The sequence below is a fragment of the Panthera leo genome, chromosome F2 (assembly GCF_018350215.1).
Source record: "Panthera leo isolate Ple1 chromosome F2, P.leo_Ple1_pat1.1, whole genome shotgun sequence".
Lineage (NCBI taxonomy): Eukaryota > Metazoa > Chordata > Mammalia > Carnivora > Felidae > Panthera > Panthera leo.
Window position 1 is genome coordinate 35,295,733 of NC_056695.1, and position 17,490 is coordinate 35,313,222.

Sequence of the window (17,490 nt, forward strand, 5' to 3'; positions counted from 1 at the left end):
CAAAGGTAATGAAATAAGGCAGGAAACTGTTGTAGGTTCTCTCAGTTTGGTTGCACTCAAAAGCATCCAAATTTAAGCTACTTTAACAATTACATATTCGTTTGTACAACAAAAACTATAGAAGTACAGTGTCATTTGGGAACACTTCAACTGAACTTCAATTTCTTGGTTTTTCTCTCAGTGCTGCCCTCTCACGTGGCTGCTTTGTCCTCAGACTATTACCAGCAGCAAACCTCTTCTTTCACATTCAGTAAAATAGAAAACCCTGATCTCTATGTCTCTCTCTTAAAAGCAAGAAAATATTTTTCCCGGCAGTCCCCACGGTAACCTCTTTCCAGTTTCAAAGTCCTAAGATATCTTAGGCTAGTCTTGCCTGAAACAATTACTGGCAAAAAGAAAAAAAGCTTTTCATTGGTGGCTGAGACCAACCTGCAGCCTCACATCAGTCTGGCTCAATTTCCCTAATCATGTTATAGCTGCACAAAGAGAAGAAACCAACAGTCCACTCATCGGTAGCCCATGGAAGATTCCTCTGGGTATAGGAGGAGCACAAAAAGTGAATGCTAATGACAGTGTGCTCCTTGCCAATGAAAATAACTAATCAGGACATACTTTAAGAAAGGCATAGTAGATTTGTAGGGAGTATGGATGATAGGTAATTGTCTACCAGGAAGGCAAGGCAGGAAAAAGAACTTCAAGGATTACGGCAGGGAGGCATAAAACACCTTACTATGTTGGGGGACTTCCATGTTGTCTGGTATACAGTATATGGTGGCATATTAGCAGAAGACACCATGGTGATTGAGGAGGCAGAAGAGTTTGACTGGATTAAATTATACTGAACCAGAGTTTGACTTTAGGTTGTAAAGCCACTGAGGACTTTCAAGAGAATGATAAGCACATTCATATTTTTGACTTACCTCTGGCACCTGCATGGAGACTGCATTAGATGGTGCCTTTATAAGACCGTGGATCCAGGTAGGTATTGTAGGTAGTACAATAAAACAGGTAAAAGCTGATAAAGTCCTGACCCAAGGCAACAGCAGTGAGGATAAAGATGTTCATGATGTAGAACTTCAGGGCTTGGTGATCTACATGATGGGGCAAATAAAAGAAGGAAACATTAAGTGAAACCTCAAAATGAAGAGTGACATCATTCAATAGTCATTGGAATCTGGAGACAAAAAGAGGTTTTAAAGGATCTGAGTTCACGTTAAGACAGGTTGAGTTTGGATTGGCTGCTTGCATATCCCGTGGAGCTAACCAGAGAGCACTTGGATCAAATCATCTGCGAGAGAAGAGGTCTGGACTGGTGGTATACACCTGCAACATTAATCCACAGTTATTAATTGAAAGTATAAAGGGCTGATATTTTTAAAATGCTAACATGGAAAATAGAAATCCACAAAAAAATCTGGGACGAGTTTCCAGAGATAGAAGACAACTAGTAAAAGTGACCATGGCCAACAGTCTTTAGCTGGGTACGCTACTAATCACTGACATTACTGTCCTATCTAATTCCTTAAAAAAAAAACACATGAAATTTGCATCATGTTTTTTACTATACAGATCAGAGAAAGCAGGCTCAGAGGAAGATGAGAAAAGATCCTCAATATTAAACAAGTAGTTAAAGGAGTGTGAAGCAAACTATTTTTGAAGATAATTTAAATGTGTTAAATCTATATTAGCAGACTATGTGAACATCAACATGACTAGGTATTTTTTATCGTATCCTACACAATGAAGGGCATAAAACTAACTTTTGTGTCATTTACCTTGGTTGAAGTCGTTTCAGTATGCAGAGTAAAAAGAAAAAAAATAATTAAACATTACCAAATCATAAAATCTAGATATTGTATTTCTGTGATAGCATTAGAAAGCACCCTTTGAACTTACCTGTTGAACAATACACTTTACCTCTAGAGGAAAATTGAATCTTCTATTATTCTATCTTCAAGGAGAAGGTTTTCTACTATGAGGCCATGCTAGATGGGGCAAGAATTTTAATGGAAATACAAAAGGGAAGAAAATTGTATCGGTCTTTTGATGACTTTCTTCACCACAGTGGTGTATTCTTTGTTCTTCTTGAAGCTGTGTTTGTAATTTGTCTTCTGGCCATGATGACCGGTTTAGCTAGATCAAGTTACACAACTGGCACTAGGAGGGTTGTGCCTGGGAAGTGAGGCTAGGAGTGAGATCAATCAGCATTAGCTACTTTTCTTTAAGCTATCTCATCTTATCTTATCACCCTCTTCAAGGTAACCAAAGCATTCAGGGCTTACTCCTTCAAAGAACACATGATTTAATAATTACCAAATTGACTTTCAAAAGGCTATACTTCAGAATATTGTACATAATTTTGGGATGAAGAACAGAACATCTCTTTATGTTAAAGAAGCCCCAGGCTCTGAACCTATTCAGGGCATGAAATGCAGGGACAGGGAAGGAAGCAATACTAAAGCCCTAATATGTTTACGAAGAGTAAAGAAAGCTTCTTCACTTATCGCTTGCCTGTGTAGGGCTTGAGAAAAGGACCCCAAGGGAGAAAGGACCTCACCACACCGTAAATGTCTCTGCAGATAAGCACAGAGATGCAGCCCTTTCCCCTTATCCTCCTCTGTTCCATGTGCCTCACGTAACAAGAACAGAAGAAGGATTTCTATTCTGTGGCATGTAAGAGGTCAGCAGCTCTGGGAATTATCACCTAGTTTTCTTTAGGCTGCTGTTTTACTAGGCCAAGGGAATATCCCCCACATACACTAAAGAAGCACGAAATGGTACTGTCAGCCATGGATCTAAAGGTTGTGTGCAGTCAGCAATGACCCGAGAGTCAGCCAGAAACTAGGCTCAGCCAATAAGAATATTATGATCTCCAGGATCAGGTCACCTCATCTTACAACTTGTCACTGCCTGTCTCCTGGAACTTTAGATGTCACCTGAGTGATATTAAATTGATGGAAAGATTGAGTTTCTAACATCCATGAAAACGGGGCCTTAAAATTAAATTTAAGGGTAGACATAGTAAAATAAATTTACAGTTCCTTCATGACTGAGTTTATAACCCGAATTTTATACCAGCTACGCTTGCTTTTGCCTCTCACAATTAGGGAGCCAAGTCCAGAAGGCAGTACTAAAAACGGAGACAAGAAGCAATAGGTTTTGCACTTCCTCTGATCTATGCCTTATACATAAAAGACAAAAGATGTCTTTACTGCACACATGCAATCCAGTCTATCTCAACAAGCGGGGTCCCTGGCAAAGACTTGCTGCCAACACTCTGGTGCAATTTGCCTGGAGGGTCGTTAATATAGCATCCTCACAAATCCAGGTGGGAACAGATAGCTGGTGGAAGATTGGGAATCCCTGATGCTAAACACTGCTCATCACCTGAGAGATGGCTGACATTGCACCCTCAAATATAATGCAATCTGTGTGTCTCAATGCTGGTTAGCATTCTATAAAGAGTAGATAAAACATTCTTTTTAAAATGAAAAGCAAGGGTGGGGGGATGAGTGAAACAGGTGAAGGGGATTAAGAGTATACTTATGATAAGCTCTGAGTAATGTACAGAATTGTTGAATCACTATATTGTCCACCTGAAACTAATAAGAACATAATATGTTAATTACACTGGAATTAAAATAATAAAAATAAAGTGCAAAGCAGAATATCATCTTAGATGTTAGTGTCGGCAATTCCTCTGCCTACTGTCAATACCAAAACATCTGTAAAAGGTATATTTGGACTTTCAAGATTTGTGTGTATATTGGCATCAACTTCTTTTAAGAAAATATGCTTTGGGGAGCATGAGTGGCTCATTTGGTTAAGCATCCGACTCTTGATTTCAGCTTGGGTCATGATCTCACAGTTCGTGAGTTCAAGCCCTGCATCGGGCTCCGGGCTGACAGTGCAGAGCCTGCTTGGAGTTCTCTGTCTCCCTTTGTCTCTGACCCTCCCCCACTCATGCTTGCTCTCTTTCAAAAATAAAATAAACTTTTTTTTAGAAAAAGGTATGGTTTCAGCGATAGGTTTAACGTGTGTCTGTGTGTAAACATGCCAATATGTATGAATGTATATCTTCTTAATATAGAAAAATAGAAAAGGCAGTGCAAATGTCAAGAGTATGTAATTGCCATTCAGTATATAAGATGATTATCTAGAATTCTGTTTCAAAAAGGTAAAGGACATTATGCTGAAATCTATTAATTATAATTTAATTTACTCAGAATGTACCACTCCAGAGATTATTTCTATTTATAGTTATTTTAATGACAGAAGCTGGCATCAAGATCAGTTTTTACATATACCTTTGCTATAGACAAAGAATACTCATGATATGATGCTCCTCTTGAAACATCAAAATGTGTCTAACCATATTTACCTGAGAATTTACAATTGTCATCTGGAATTGGTTTTTCTATGTCTACTTATCTATTACAAATATAGTCCAGGGTGAGGATGAAGAACAGTACAAAGGAAAACAGAAAGTAATTTACAAAAAATAAAACCAAAAAACCCCACTAAGATGGGGCACCGAACTGGCTCAGTCGGTAGGGCATGCAACTCTCAATCTACATATTTCAAATAGGGAATAGTCAAACATTACATTTGCAAAGATGATGGGTAAGAAAAGAACAGGAAATTGGCAATTCATTTTGGCAAGATGCAGGTCACTGATGAGCATTTTCAGAGATGACGGGGGAAGAATAGCCTGATTTTCAAAGCTTGAGGAGGAAATGGATATGAAGAAGTGTGTAAAGGCAATTCCTTTAAAGACTTTCTTTGAAGGGAGCCAGGAAATGGAGAATAACTGTGAAGACCTGAAAGAAAAGAAAGCTAAGGTCAAGAGACAGATCAATGTTTTTAAATTTTAAGGGTGGATAAAGTTAAAGCAGAATATTATGGTGATGAGAATGTTCTGGTATGTGGAGAAACCGCTGAGGCAAAGAGCAAACTGGGTTACTCTTTTCTGCTTCCAGATAATAGACTTGGAAACTGAAGTTAATTCAAACATTTAAAAGAAAAAAGAAGATTCAAGATTAAAACTTTTAAATATCCCCTAGTGAACTTTTGTGGTGTTTAGCAATGGTCTTTATTACATCCTGACTAAGTCTTAGTTCATGTGATATCTTGTAACATTTTACAACTGAAGATACATGATAGAAAGAGATGAGAAGACTTAACAGACACTTGTCACTCTAAATATTGCCTGGTATTTTTTAAAATAATCAAATCTTGTAAAGAGCCTCTAAGCTAATAAAAGATTACAATCACTTCTGAAAGGTGAGGCGAATTTAACATCTCTTGCTTTAAAAGAAAAGTAGCTGATGAAAGTATTTTAAAATCCCAGAAAATGAATGTCACAAAATCGGATGGTGAAATATAAAAATCTTGCTATGCACTAAGTAAAGATCAAAGCTTGGGAAGTCAAAAAATTTTTCTTAGTTGGTATATTATTAGTATGTAGAATAAGCTATTGAAGAAAGTAATAAAATCTTTAACTATGAAAATGATTTAAGCATTTGGACTGCAAAGTTTACGGCCTTCAAACATTAGCTCTGTAAGTGGAGAGATCATTAAGAACCATATGGCTCCCTTTTTTGTAAAAGCATTATTTCAGCAGAAAGAAAGATAGAACAGAGTCAGTATTCTTTATTTTAACACATATTGTTAGGGGTGTCTGGGTGGCTCAGTGGGTTAAGCATCTAACTCTTGATTTTGGCTCAGGTTATGATCTCACAGTTCATGGGTTCAAGCCCCGCATTGGGCTCTGTGCACTGATGGTGCAGAGCCTGCTTGGGATTCTCTCTCTCCCTCTCTCTGCCCCTCTCCAGCTCTCTCTCTCAAAATAAATAAATAAACTTAAAAAAATAAAGCACAGGGGCACCTGGGTGGCTCAGTCGGCTGAGCCTCCGACTTTGGCTCAGGTCATGATCTCACGGTCCGTGAGTTCGAGCCCCACGTCGGGCTCTGTGCTGACAGCTCAGAGCCTGGAGCCTGCTTCAGATTCTCTCTCTCTCTTTCTCTCTCTCTCTCTCTCTCTCTCTCTGTACCTCCCCTGCTCATGCTCTGTCTCTCTCTTTCTCAAAAATAAAGATTAAAAAAAAAATAAAGCACAAGTTGTTTTTCTCAAAAACAATTAAAACATTAAACAAGTAAAATCTATTGTTAATTAAATAATATGAGAAACAAGTCAGCCTGAAAAACTTTGACAGTAGCCTTGTGTTAGGTAAAACATGTCTATGCTTAGTGAAGACAAAGGAAGAAAAAAATAATCAGCCAGAATTATTCAGGTAACTGAAGCACTATGGAACTGCAGGGTTTTACAATAATAGTATAGATTAGCTGTACTTAACTGTGTTCAGTAATTCGATCATGATGCAGTTCTGTTTTCTTTGGCACTTATAAGCATGACAACACGGGATGCTGACAATACCCTCTTGCAAACTGAAGAAGACCATGCAGGAAAATATTTCAATACTTCAAGTCCCCAAATACTTCTCTATCTCCCAAATATCTAGGTCAGTAAGAAAAACTGTGCTTTATTTACTTCTTACAGTCATTTGGTTGATAACTGCCATTGTTGCTTAATATACTTGAAAACTACTCACCCATAACCCACCACCAACTCACAGTTCCTTTGCTGATAAAAGTTCCTGCACAAAGTTAGGCAAAGAGCAATCAGTTAACCAGAACAAAATGTGTATCCATCTAATGACAAGTATCAATTCCGAAACAAGGAAGCTTTCCTAAGAAATTAAATGCTAAAATCAGGAGGTTGTATAATTTTCATGTCCTTGAAAGCTTGTTAATATTGAGTTTTACACTACAAAAGAAAATTAAATACTGATTTTTTTATGAGGCAGAAAAAGAAATCTCCCCTTTGTTTTCCTTTCAGTTCAACAGAATTATCAGCATGAAGAGCTTACACACCTTATTTCTAAAGAGTTCATCTGATTTAAACACATATTATAATATCACTTACATAGTCCAAAATGGACTCAGACATGGACAAGAAACAAGCAGGCAGAGACAAATTGGTAGGAGTACTCAAGATCTAATGAGGACCTATAAAGAAGCAGCGTGAAAAGGGTCAGTATAACTTAAGTGTCTGGGCAAGAGAAGTAGTGCAAAAGTAGACTTTGGGGCACAGCAGTTTTTGATATGCAAATCTGCTCACACCTCATTATAAATCTGGGAATAATGTCAAAGCAAGGTGGGAGTAGCCCTGGTTCACATGCCTTACCTGACCCCTCAGGTAAGATTTTGTTTCGCTAAATGACAGCAACTGAACAGAAAATATTCAGAATGAGCTGAACTTAACAGGCCATGAAGGTGCAATATGTCCAGAGACACTCATTTCACCACCAGTCTTCCTGGCTCCATTCAGTTCTGTGCTCTGCTGAGGAAGTTTTTATTGTGTTGTGCTTTCCAGTTGGGTATTTTTTCTTTGTTTCCACAATTCAACAGCCTAAATCTTTCCTTATACTCCTTCCAATGAGTCACTATCACCTTTTTTTTTTAAAGATAAATTCCTGAATTTACTGTTGTATTTGTTTACTTATTAGAAATATAACTTGTCTTTTTAACTGTTAGTATTTTTATTGAAGTACGTTAGTTGGGGCTCTGATTACAAAATCACACAGATTCTGAATAGTCGGTCCTTAATTTTGTTGTCTCATAGCCCTATTGTTTTCAGTGTGTAATTTTTACGAATACACTTTTTTAAAGGAAGATGTATATTGCAATATAGCAAAGTATCTGTAATACTATTCCAGCTCATAAGTTGGAACACTAAGAAAGTAAAAAAAAAAAAAATCAGTTGCTGCCCCTAAAATATTTCCTTCTATCTGAGTATTATTTGCAGGACAATGAGCAGGAATGTCAGTTTCCACAGTACTCTGATAAGTGTGTGTGTGTGTGTGTGTGTGTGTGTGTGTGAGAGAGAGAGAGAGAGAGAGAGAGAGAACATGCAGAACAGTCAGGAAGAGGGAGAAAAAGAGCTATTTCAGGGAGCCAAAGGCTAAAATACATGATGCCATTAATCCTTGCTATTTTAGCTAGGTCACATTCTGTTCAATCAACATCCAAAGATTATAAATATTCATAAAGGAGCCAAGGTTTTCTTTAAAAATTTTTTAAAAATGTTTTATTTATTTACTTTGAGAGAGAAAGATAGAGTGTGAGCAGGGGAGGGGCAGAGAGAAAGGAAGACACAGAATCCAAAGCAGAAACAGGCTCCAGGCTCTGAGCCGTCAGCACAGAGACTGACGTGGGGCTTGAACTAACAAACTGCAAAATCACGACCTGGGCCGCAATCCGACGCTTAACTGACTGAGCCACCCAGGTGCCCCAGAAGTCAAGGTTTTAAAGACTGGGAAATAAGGCCACATTTAGACATTAAAATGTGTCTCATATTCAGCCCACTGTTTCGAGAAACAGAGGTGAGACATACCTATATATTTTTATAAAGATGCTTATATATAGTGTTTACCAAATGTGAACTAGCAATTCAATTAAACAAGAACTAAGAAGGCTGCTTTGTTTCATAAAGTTGCAACAATTAGATATTCTTTTTATTCCTTATGTCTAACTCTGTGACTGCCATCAACATATCATGTAATAAACAACCTCTTAGTGTCTGCTTCTATCAGAGGACTCTCAAATATTGCAGAATAGGCAACATGTCTATATATTTTGTATCCCTAACACAGTGTTTAGAATGCAAATGTTTGTTGAATTACTCAATCATATGAATAAACAAATAAGAAAAAAAATTATGTAAATACTGATCTTCATCTCACAATTTGTCAATTCCTAATCTTAGATATTAGGAGCTAATATACTGTCCTCGAGGACATCCACACCACATAGTATTTTATTACTACTTCTTTCATAGTACTTATTATGGTTGCTACTGTATTGCACACCTTTCTGCATATGTCCATTATCACCACTAGATGGGGAGCTTTGGAAGGTACTCTCATGTTCTTTCTAGAGATTACCATAACTTTTTATGCCTAGTAGATGTTGAATAAATAATCTCTGAATATAATGTCTTTTTTAAAGGATATTAGACACAATTATATATAACAAAATTATCAACAGTGAAAATTTCACTAATTTTAGGATCCAGAAATCATATTTCAATATTTAAAATAATTTTTAGATAAGTGACAATTTTCATGAGGCATTTTGATATGCAAAATAAAAATAAGCATTCAAGAATTTTTTTGAGGGGGGCAGAGAGAAACAGAGTGACCCCAACAGGGGGCTTGATCTCAGGACTAAGAGATCATGACCTAAGCTGAGCTAAAATCAAGAGTTGGAAGCCTAACTAACTGAGCCACTAGGTGCCCTAAACATTCAAGTATTAAAAAAAAAATCCTTGGAATCATAAAGTGTTCATTTATATTTTTAATCATAGTTTATAAAACTAACAATTTCAATTTTTGATGATTGAAAACATGACGGAAGAATTTTCTTAAGAGAGCCCTGCAATCTAAAATACCAAGAAATAAGGTTTCAGAATGCTATTTCTTACAGTGTCTAAATTCTCAGAGGTTGGAATGATGAAATAATGCTTAAAAATGAAACATATCTAATGGAAATATAGAGATGAAGAGTGATTTCTTCAAAGAAAAACAAAGTTTATTTTGTGTGCTGTGAGATGTTGTGATTTAATATGATGTAATGTCTGTGTTGGTTTTCCCTTTGTGTTCCTTTCTCCTCTTTTATTCTTGTAATTACATGCTTCAGTGATTTATGATGGCAGTATCCAATCATTGGTTCTGAAGCAATAAAAGTACGGCATTGGAAAGTTCTACTTGCTGTAACATCTTCTGGCGATGGAGACGTGACACTGTTTAAAAAAAAACAAAAACAAAAACAAAAACTAAACTAAACTAAAAAGCTTTTCAATAGCGCTCTCAAAGTAGAATGCCTGAGCGATTGGTCTGTCCTGTACTCTGGAATCTAACAGACCCTAACATTAAAATGACGTTTTGCAGTATTCTGGTAAGTTTGAAATCAGTCATTCTGTTTCCTGAGAGGTACATCTGTTGAAATGCTTCTACTTCATCTTGAAGCAAACCAAACAGAGAACTCTACAAAGAAGCAAGTTGTGCTCCTGGCCATCTGTAGTATGCAAACAAATGCCCTCATCAACTTCCATCACTTAATCTCTAGTTTTATTTAAGATTTTTGGTGGTGGCATTGATCAGTCTATTCTTTTTTTCTCCAACTGTATTGAGATATGGTATAAATTTAAAGTGTACAACATAGTGATTTGATACACATATATATTGCAAAAAAATGATTACCACAATAAGGCTAACAGCTGCATCATCTCACTTAATTACCTTTTATTTATTTTTTGTGGTGAGAACATTTAAGATTCTACTTTCAGCAATTTCAAAGTATATAATATTGTTAACCATAGCCATTCTGTTGCACATTAGGTCCCTAGAATTTACTTATCTTATATTTGGAAATTTGTACACTTTATCCAGCATTTTCCTATTTTCCCCACCCCTAGCTCCTGGCAAACACTACTCTACTTTCTATTCCTATGAATTTGGGTCCTTTAGATTCCACATATGTAAATGACATCATATGGTATTTAGTATTTTCTTTCTCTGCTGACTTACTTCACTTAGCATAATGCCCTCGACATCCATCTATGTTGTCACAAAAGGCAGTGTTTTTGGTTTGTTTTGTTTTATGGCTGAATAATATTCCATTGTAAATACATACCACTCTTCTTTAACCATTCACCTGTGGATGCTCAATCTATTTAGATATTCAAATGTATAAAACAGAAGCACCATTCAGGTGAGACATTGGTCTTATACTGAAGGACAATGTGGTGTGAAAAGGCCATAACACAGGTCTCAATCACCACTGTGCATCAGAATCAACTGGGGAAATCTTTTAGAAAATATAGATTTCCAAGCTGTATCCCTATGATTCCATTTCATGGGTGAAGCTGGGGCACTATTTTCTAAAAGCTGCTTCAGCAATTTTAAAGTACAGCCAGGAATGAGAACCAGTCCAATAGATTATCTGAAAGAAACGTGAACATAGACCTAATTCAGCAGACCTGAATCAATAGCCATTACAGACTCTTACTAGTTAAGACTTTAAAACAAAACTTCTTCAGTTAATATCTTTTTAAAAAATTGATTTTACTGCAGGACTTCTAAGTTCTCTAACAAAGGTAAAGACTCTTGCTGCACTATAGCATTAAACAAGCTACCTTAACCTTGCAAAGATGTTTATGAATCAATAAAATTTGCTATTGTTGATAACAATCAATATATTTGCAACTTATTTATTTTTTTTACCTTTTTAAAGTTTATCTACTATTTTGAGAGAGAGAGAGAGAGAGAACAAGCAGGGGAGGTGCAGAGAGGGAGGCAGAGAATCCCAAACAGGCTCTGCACTGTCATCATGGAGCCTGATGGAGGGCTTGATCTCACAAACCATGAGATCATGCCCTGAGCCAAAATCAAGAGTCAGACGCTTAACCAACTGAGCCACCCATGCGCCCTTATTTGCAACTTCAAAGGGAAACACTATTTATAACTCTAACAATGGCAACTGCTCTTAAAAAAATACTTAATAAAACACCACTAGACCTATGATAATATCTACATATCAACTCAGAAGGGAAAGATGTTGAGGAAATCCTTGCCTGCTGGTCTCCACAAGTTTTTCTGGTGATTGCCTAGTATTACCTAAACGTGTATTCTGTGAAATTCCATGACACTATTCTACAAAAACTAATTAGGAGTAAATTAATTTTAATACTACACATACCTGACACATTTTTTATAAAAAAATAAATTTCTGGACCCAATTGCTACAGTAATCATTTAAAATAAAAAGGTGACTTTTGCTTAAAAGAAAAATAGTGTGAAAGGACAGCTTGAGAATGCAATGAAATATTACTTCTTGAGTGTACTATAGATATTCCATAAGTTATAATTGTTATACTCCACCAAGGGCCTGGAATCTGGTAAATCAGGGATTGTGGAAAAAATAAAAGAAGACTCTCCTGCAGCAGCAATTACCCAGAGACAAAGTCAGCCAAGAACTGAGAGAGGAAAGTCATATTAAAATTTGATTTTGGCAAAGGATGCCAATATATAGCCATCAATGATGCTCTTCCATCAGCTAAACACCTATCAGGGGCACCCAGAATTCAACACTCCTAGTTCACAATGTTTTTTTACAATTGGGATCTTCCATTGGATTAATATGTTACATTAAGATGCTATTATCAAGTGAAATTGAATGCTCCAAAAGCCTTCAGGAAAACTACCAATAGTTTCCATATATCAAGAATATGAGTTTTTTAAAAAGGAAATATATGTGTAAGTGACAAAATTTGCCACCCCAAAACATATCACTTTGGCATGTGAATTATTTTAGGCTCATTATTATTATTATTAGTATTATTATTATTATTATGACGAGAGAGAGAGAGTGCACACAAGTGAGAGAGGGTGGTGGCAGTGGGTGTAGGGGAGTAGAGAGAGAAAGAAAGGGGGAGAGAAAGAGAATATCTTAAACAGGTTCCATGCTCAGTGTGGAGCATGACATGGGGCTTGATCACATGACCCTGGGATTATGACCTGAGACAAAATCAAGGGTTGGATACTTAACCAACTGAGCCACCCAGGCATCGCTAGGGTCATTATTTTTAAGAAACAGAAGATACAAGGGGTTTTTCTTTCTTGTGTTCCCCCTCCAACTACCTAAAAAAATTTAGACAGAGGACCTGCTCCAGAAAGGGAGCTCTCACCATAGACAACTTCAGGATAATATGAACTAGGTGTGGTAGACAGAGAGAAAGTTAGCAAAATCTGTTTGTCTCTCTCTGTTCTCTCTATGTTCCATTACTTCTGTTTGTCCAGCAAACATTTGTTTACCAAATATTTACTTTTTCATCTTCCTTTGAACTGTTTTCCTTCTCTTTGAGGTTCCAGACGCCTATCCCTTCTCCTTAGCTCTGGATGGCATATAAGCCTCAATTGCTGACTGCTTGTGAGCCTCATATTCTCATGGAGCCTCTGTACATACGAAATCAAATTTGATTTTCTCCTGTTTATCTGTCTCATGTCAATTTAAGAATTAGACAAGACAAAAGAGTCTTGAATGGCAAAGGTAAATTTTTCCTCCCCAACAAGTGGAACTTTTAGTTTTGGGGGTTTTGCACCAATTTTACAGGGTGTCAAATCTATAGGTATGTTAAGTCATATGCCAACTCTAAAAACTAAAGCTGAGCTTCCAGCGCGTCCAAGGCTGCCCAATTTGTACCAATTGCTTTTTCAACAACAACAACAAAAGGCCATCGTTGCAAAGCGATTCTGTCACCTACTAGATAAAAGTGTTCCATAAGTTTGGATTTACCAGTGTGAGGCTGTAACGGAGAGAGCCAAGCAGTTATTTATGTACTTCCAATTCTGTGCTGATGCATTACAGTGAACATAAGCCACTCTTTCTTACTTCAAATACTTCACTTTAAGTTATTGGAACTGTTTAAAACTAGAATGCTGAAAGACATTGAAAAACCAGTTATTCTTCTACTATAGAAAATAAAAAACTATCCACAAATAGGCTAAAAAGAGAACAGAATGGAACAAAATTAAATGTTATAAAAGAAAAAATCAAAAAGTTCTAGAGCTGCCACACATTGCCATACTTGCATGAAATATATTGATCTCTGGTCTTTTCCCTTTAAGGCCATGCTTTCCAACTTTGTTTGCATATTAGAATTGCCTGGGGGAATTTCTTAAGTAGTAATTTACAGGCCTCACCCCCAGAGATTCAGACTTAATTGGTCTAGGGTGGGCATCTGTATATTTAAAAAGCACCCCAGGAGATTCTAACATAGGGTAGAGTCCATTGCCTCTTAGTATGTCTATCATCGACAGCATTTTCTGCAAATCTGAGAGAATAATATTAACCCAGTATCCCATGTGACCTGCAGTAGCAATACTAAATTGACCAATAGATGCTGCAAGTTTGCTTGGTAGAAAACCTCTCTGATCCCTTTTTCAGACTCATTAAATTCTACAATTATCCATATGACCAGGTAGGTTCCTGATTTAATGCCAGTTCATCTACAGTCTTCACACAGTTTGATCTAATCAAGAGACTTTCAAGGGGCACATATATGGGAGAAGGAACAAATGTAATTGTGGTTAGAGAATTCATTATGTCTTCCAAATGATATATAAGGACTACCTATGCCTTAAAAAAGAGTCTGAGGAACTCCAATCATACCTATATCCTCTAGGAGGAAAGGAGGAAAGGGTTTGTATAATTTTAAATTAAAGATTGTAAAAATGTCACAGGTTTGTACTATTTTTTCTTGCTGGCTACAAGATTAAGTCTCATCATATAACAAGGTAGTTTTTATAGTAAATGGAAGTGTTATTGTTCAAAATCAGTGGGAAGTTTTGATCTCTATTTCTTCATTTTGCTTATCTTTATCTTTCTTGTAAGCACACACTGCAGGGATAAAAGAGGAAAGGAAGAGGAAAGTGGGAAGGGAAAGGTGTGGGAAGGGACCACACTGTCATTCCAGAGAGTTTTATAGCAATTACAAAGCTGAAGGATATATTTGTTTCTTGTTTTGGTTTGTTTGTTTATAGCTAAGGAAAAAACAAAAACAAAACAAGGTCATCACATGGAAGTTAGCTTCCTTTACTGTAAGTTTGATTAACATGAAATTCCAAAGTATTTTGCATATGTAAATAAGGAAGGTTTCTTTAGTGGCATTTGAGATGCATTAGGCACATCTATTAATCATTGGCAAAATCCAACTTTTTTTCAGTCATGTGAGAGTCATACCAATTTGATGCTTCTGCTCTCCTTTCTTTGCCCCTCCACAGTCAGGATTCTGTGCTTATGCCAGAGCATGAAGTATCTAGACTTATTTGACTATATTATAATCACTGTCCCCTCCCCTCCCTTACACGCATACACACACACACACACACACACACACACACACTGTATAAATAGGGGATCAAACACAATATTAATATAACATTCAACCTTGTTTATTCTTTGAGAGCCTCTGCTTAACATAGACTACATCCTCTCCAAGGGTCCACAATTTACTTGAATCCTAAAAGGCAAAACATATTTCTAATCTGTGAAACCACAAGAACTATTTTCAGGCTTCTAAATGTGTTACTGTCATTTACAGAAGAATGGTTAAACGTATTCTGACACAAAAGTAGTGTTAAATTTTGACTTCTGTTAACCTAATATCCGAGTTAATAGCATTTACATAATAACTCTAGGTAATTTAAGCTAGTTAAATGTGAATCCTAAATATCTCTGTATTATTCTTAAAACATTATTTAAGTTTTAACAGATGTAGCTTCAGGAAGTTAGAAATACTCCAGCTCATCAAAACCACCAAAACAATTAACAGAGTTGTTTTTTTTTCTGGTTCTAGTTTTTCAGAATTGTGTATATTTCCAGTGTCTAGCTCTTCTAAAGATGGTGACTGTGTTTCGTTTAGTCACTATACAAATTTGACAGGTTGAATATAGAACAGTAAGAAGAAATTTACATTCACATGCAATTCAGCCAGAGGATCTAGAATGACATCTTTGGATACTAGTAAACTAACCCTTGACTTGAAAATTGGTAAATGAAGAGGAAAAAATCAAGCAGTTAATCTGTCTTTCTATCTAAAGTGTACTACTGAATGAGAAAAGGGAAAGTTTCTCTTTATAGAAGTATAATAGTTAATAAATGAAAAACAGCTGATTAAATATCATCATTTTGCAATCCTAGTGAATTAATGGATTTAGACATTAGAATATTGCTAAAGAGAGGCTGCCAGGCTGTATGTGGCTCTCACTAGAAGAATGCTCCATCAGTAATGCAGATGGAAAAGTCAAAGAGCAGGTCATGAAAGGTATCTGTATCCTGAGATGAAGAAAACAGAAAGAGGAACAAGTTGGACTAAAGGATAATCAGTTCATTGTACGACAGGCTGAGTCCAAAATGACACATCCATGGGAAATGTTAGATGGGTTTTAAGGATCACAAGACCAGAAGAAAGATCTAATCTGAAGATATATTAAGAAAGTTGGTAGCATATAAATGGTAGTTGAGGTTTTGGAGTTAATAACATAGGGAGATTTGAAATAAAAGTTGGATGGCTGGGAGCAGAGGAGTGTGATTAATAAGGGAACAGGAGCAGGACGAATGAACTGAAGGTGTGTTTTGCCGCCTTATATATTTATATTCAGCTGACTGTGGTATAAACAATGTATCCTCTGTTTACAGTGGACCTTTGCAGAGTGTAAACTCTGAAAAGCCTCTGTCCGGTAGTATACAAAGGAAATTGTAATGTTAGGGCCAAAGTATCTGGAAATAAATCATTGCTACCTTGGATTAACTCTTGTCATCTCATGCATAGGACATTAGTGCTTGGTTCTGGGTGTTATGGCTTGATTTGGCTCATCTGAGTCTGCAATAATTAGCACTTGATTAATGTGTAATATTAAATACAATGAATGTATTGTATAATATAATGCTAACTTTAGATGTGGTTTGACAAATGTTTTTCAGTTATATTATTCCTCAGTGAATTTTAAAAAGAATTATTAGGGGATACTATTAAGTACCGTGAAAGCTATTTGGATGCATTCAGGTCTCTAAGTTTGTCAAATTCTATTTTATATTTGGTCACTAATGGCTCATTTCCAACAGTTCCTAAATTTAAAATTAATCATATTGAAAAGTAGGTTTTTACTATATACAAGGCAGTATTTACAGAATAGAGATGTCTTAACATGCTCAGCCACTTCTGTTCTCCCCCTCCTCAAACAGTATAGAGTTCTTGTAACATAATAACATATTCTAAAAATGATAATCAATAATTAGCAAGAAAAAATTTGCTTCATTGTGAAAGATCTGAACCATAATAAGCCAAATTCTAAGGAAAGCTGTAAAAGTTAATGGACTGAAAGGATTGATCCTTGCCTTAAGAAAATGAAGTAAACCAGCCAAACTCTTCCATAATTTTTAGGGAAAATAAGTAATTGTGGAAACAAACTCACAGTCATTTCAGGACATCACAGAGATTACAAAGAATAGAAGAGTGGGAAAACAGCAACTCACTGACTCTCATATTACTTTCTAAGTGCTTTTCTCAATATTACTAATTAAAGGCCCTCTTAAAACACAAAATAAAAGTTCTGCCTCTCCTCTTGAAATGGTGGCATTAGTGATCAATCAAAAATACCTAAACTAAGCAGACCCAGTTTTCCCAGCGCTATTGGCTAAAGAGAGTATCCTTTTCACATTGTGTCATCTTGGCATCATTGTCAAAATCATCTTCCCATATAAGCCTGGGTTTATTTCTGAACTTTCTATTCTGTCCCATTGGTCTATATATCTCTTTATAACCATACCATACTGCTTTTATTACGGTACCTTTGTAATATGCTTTGA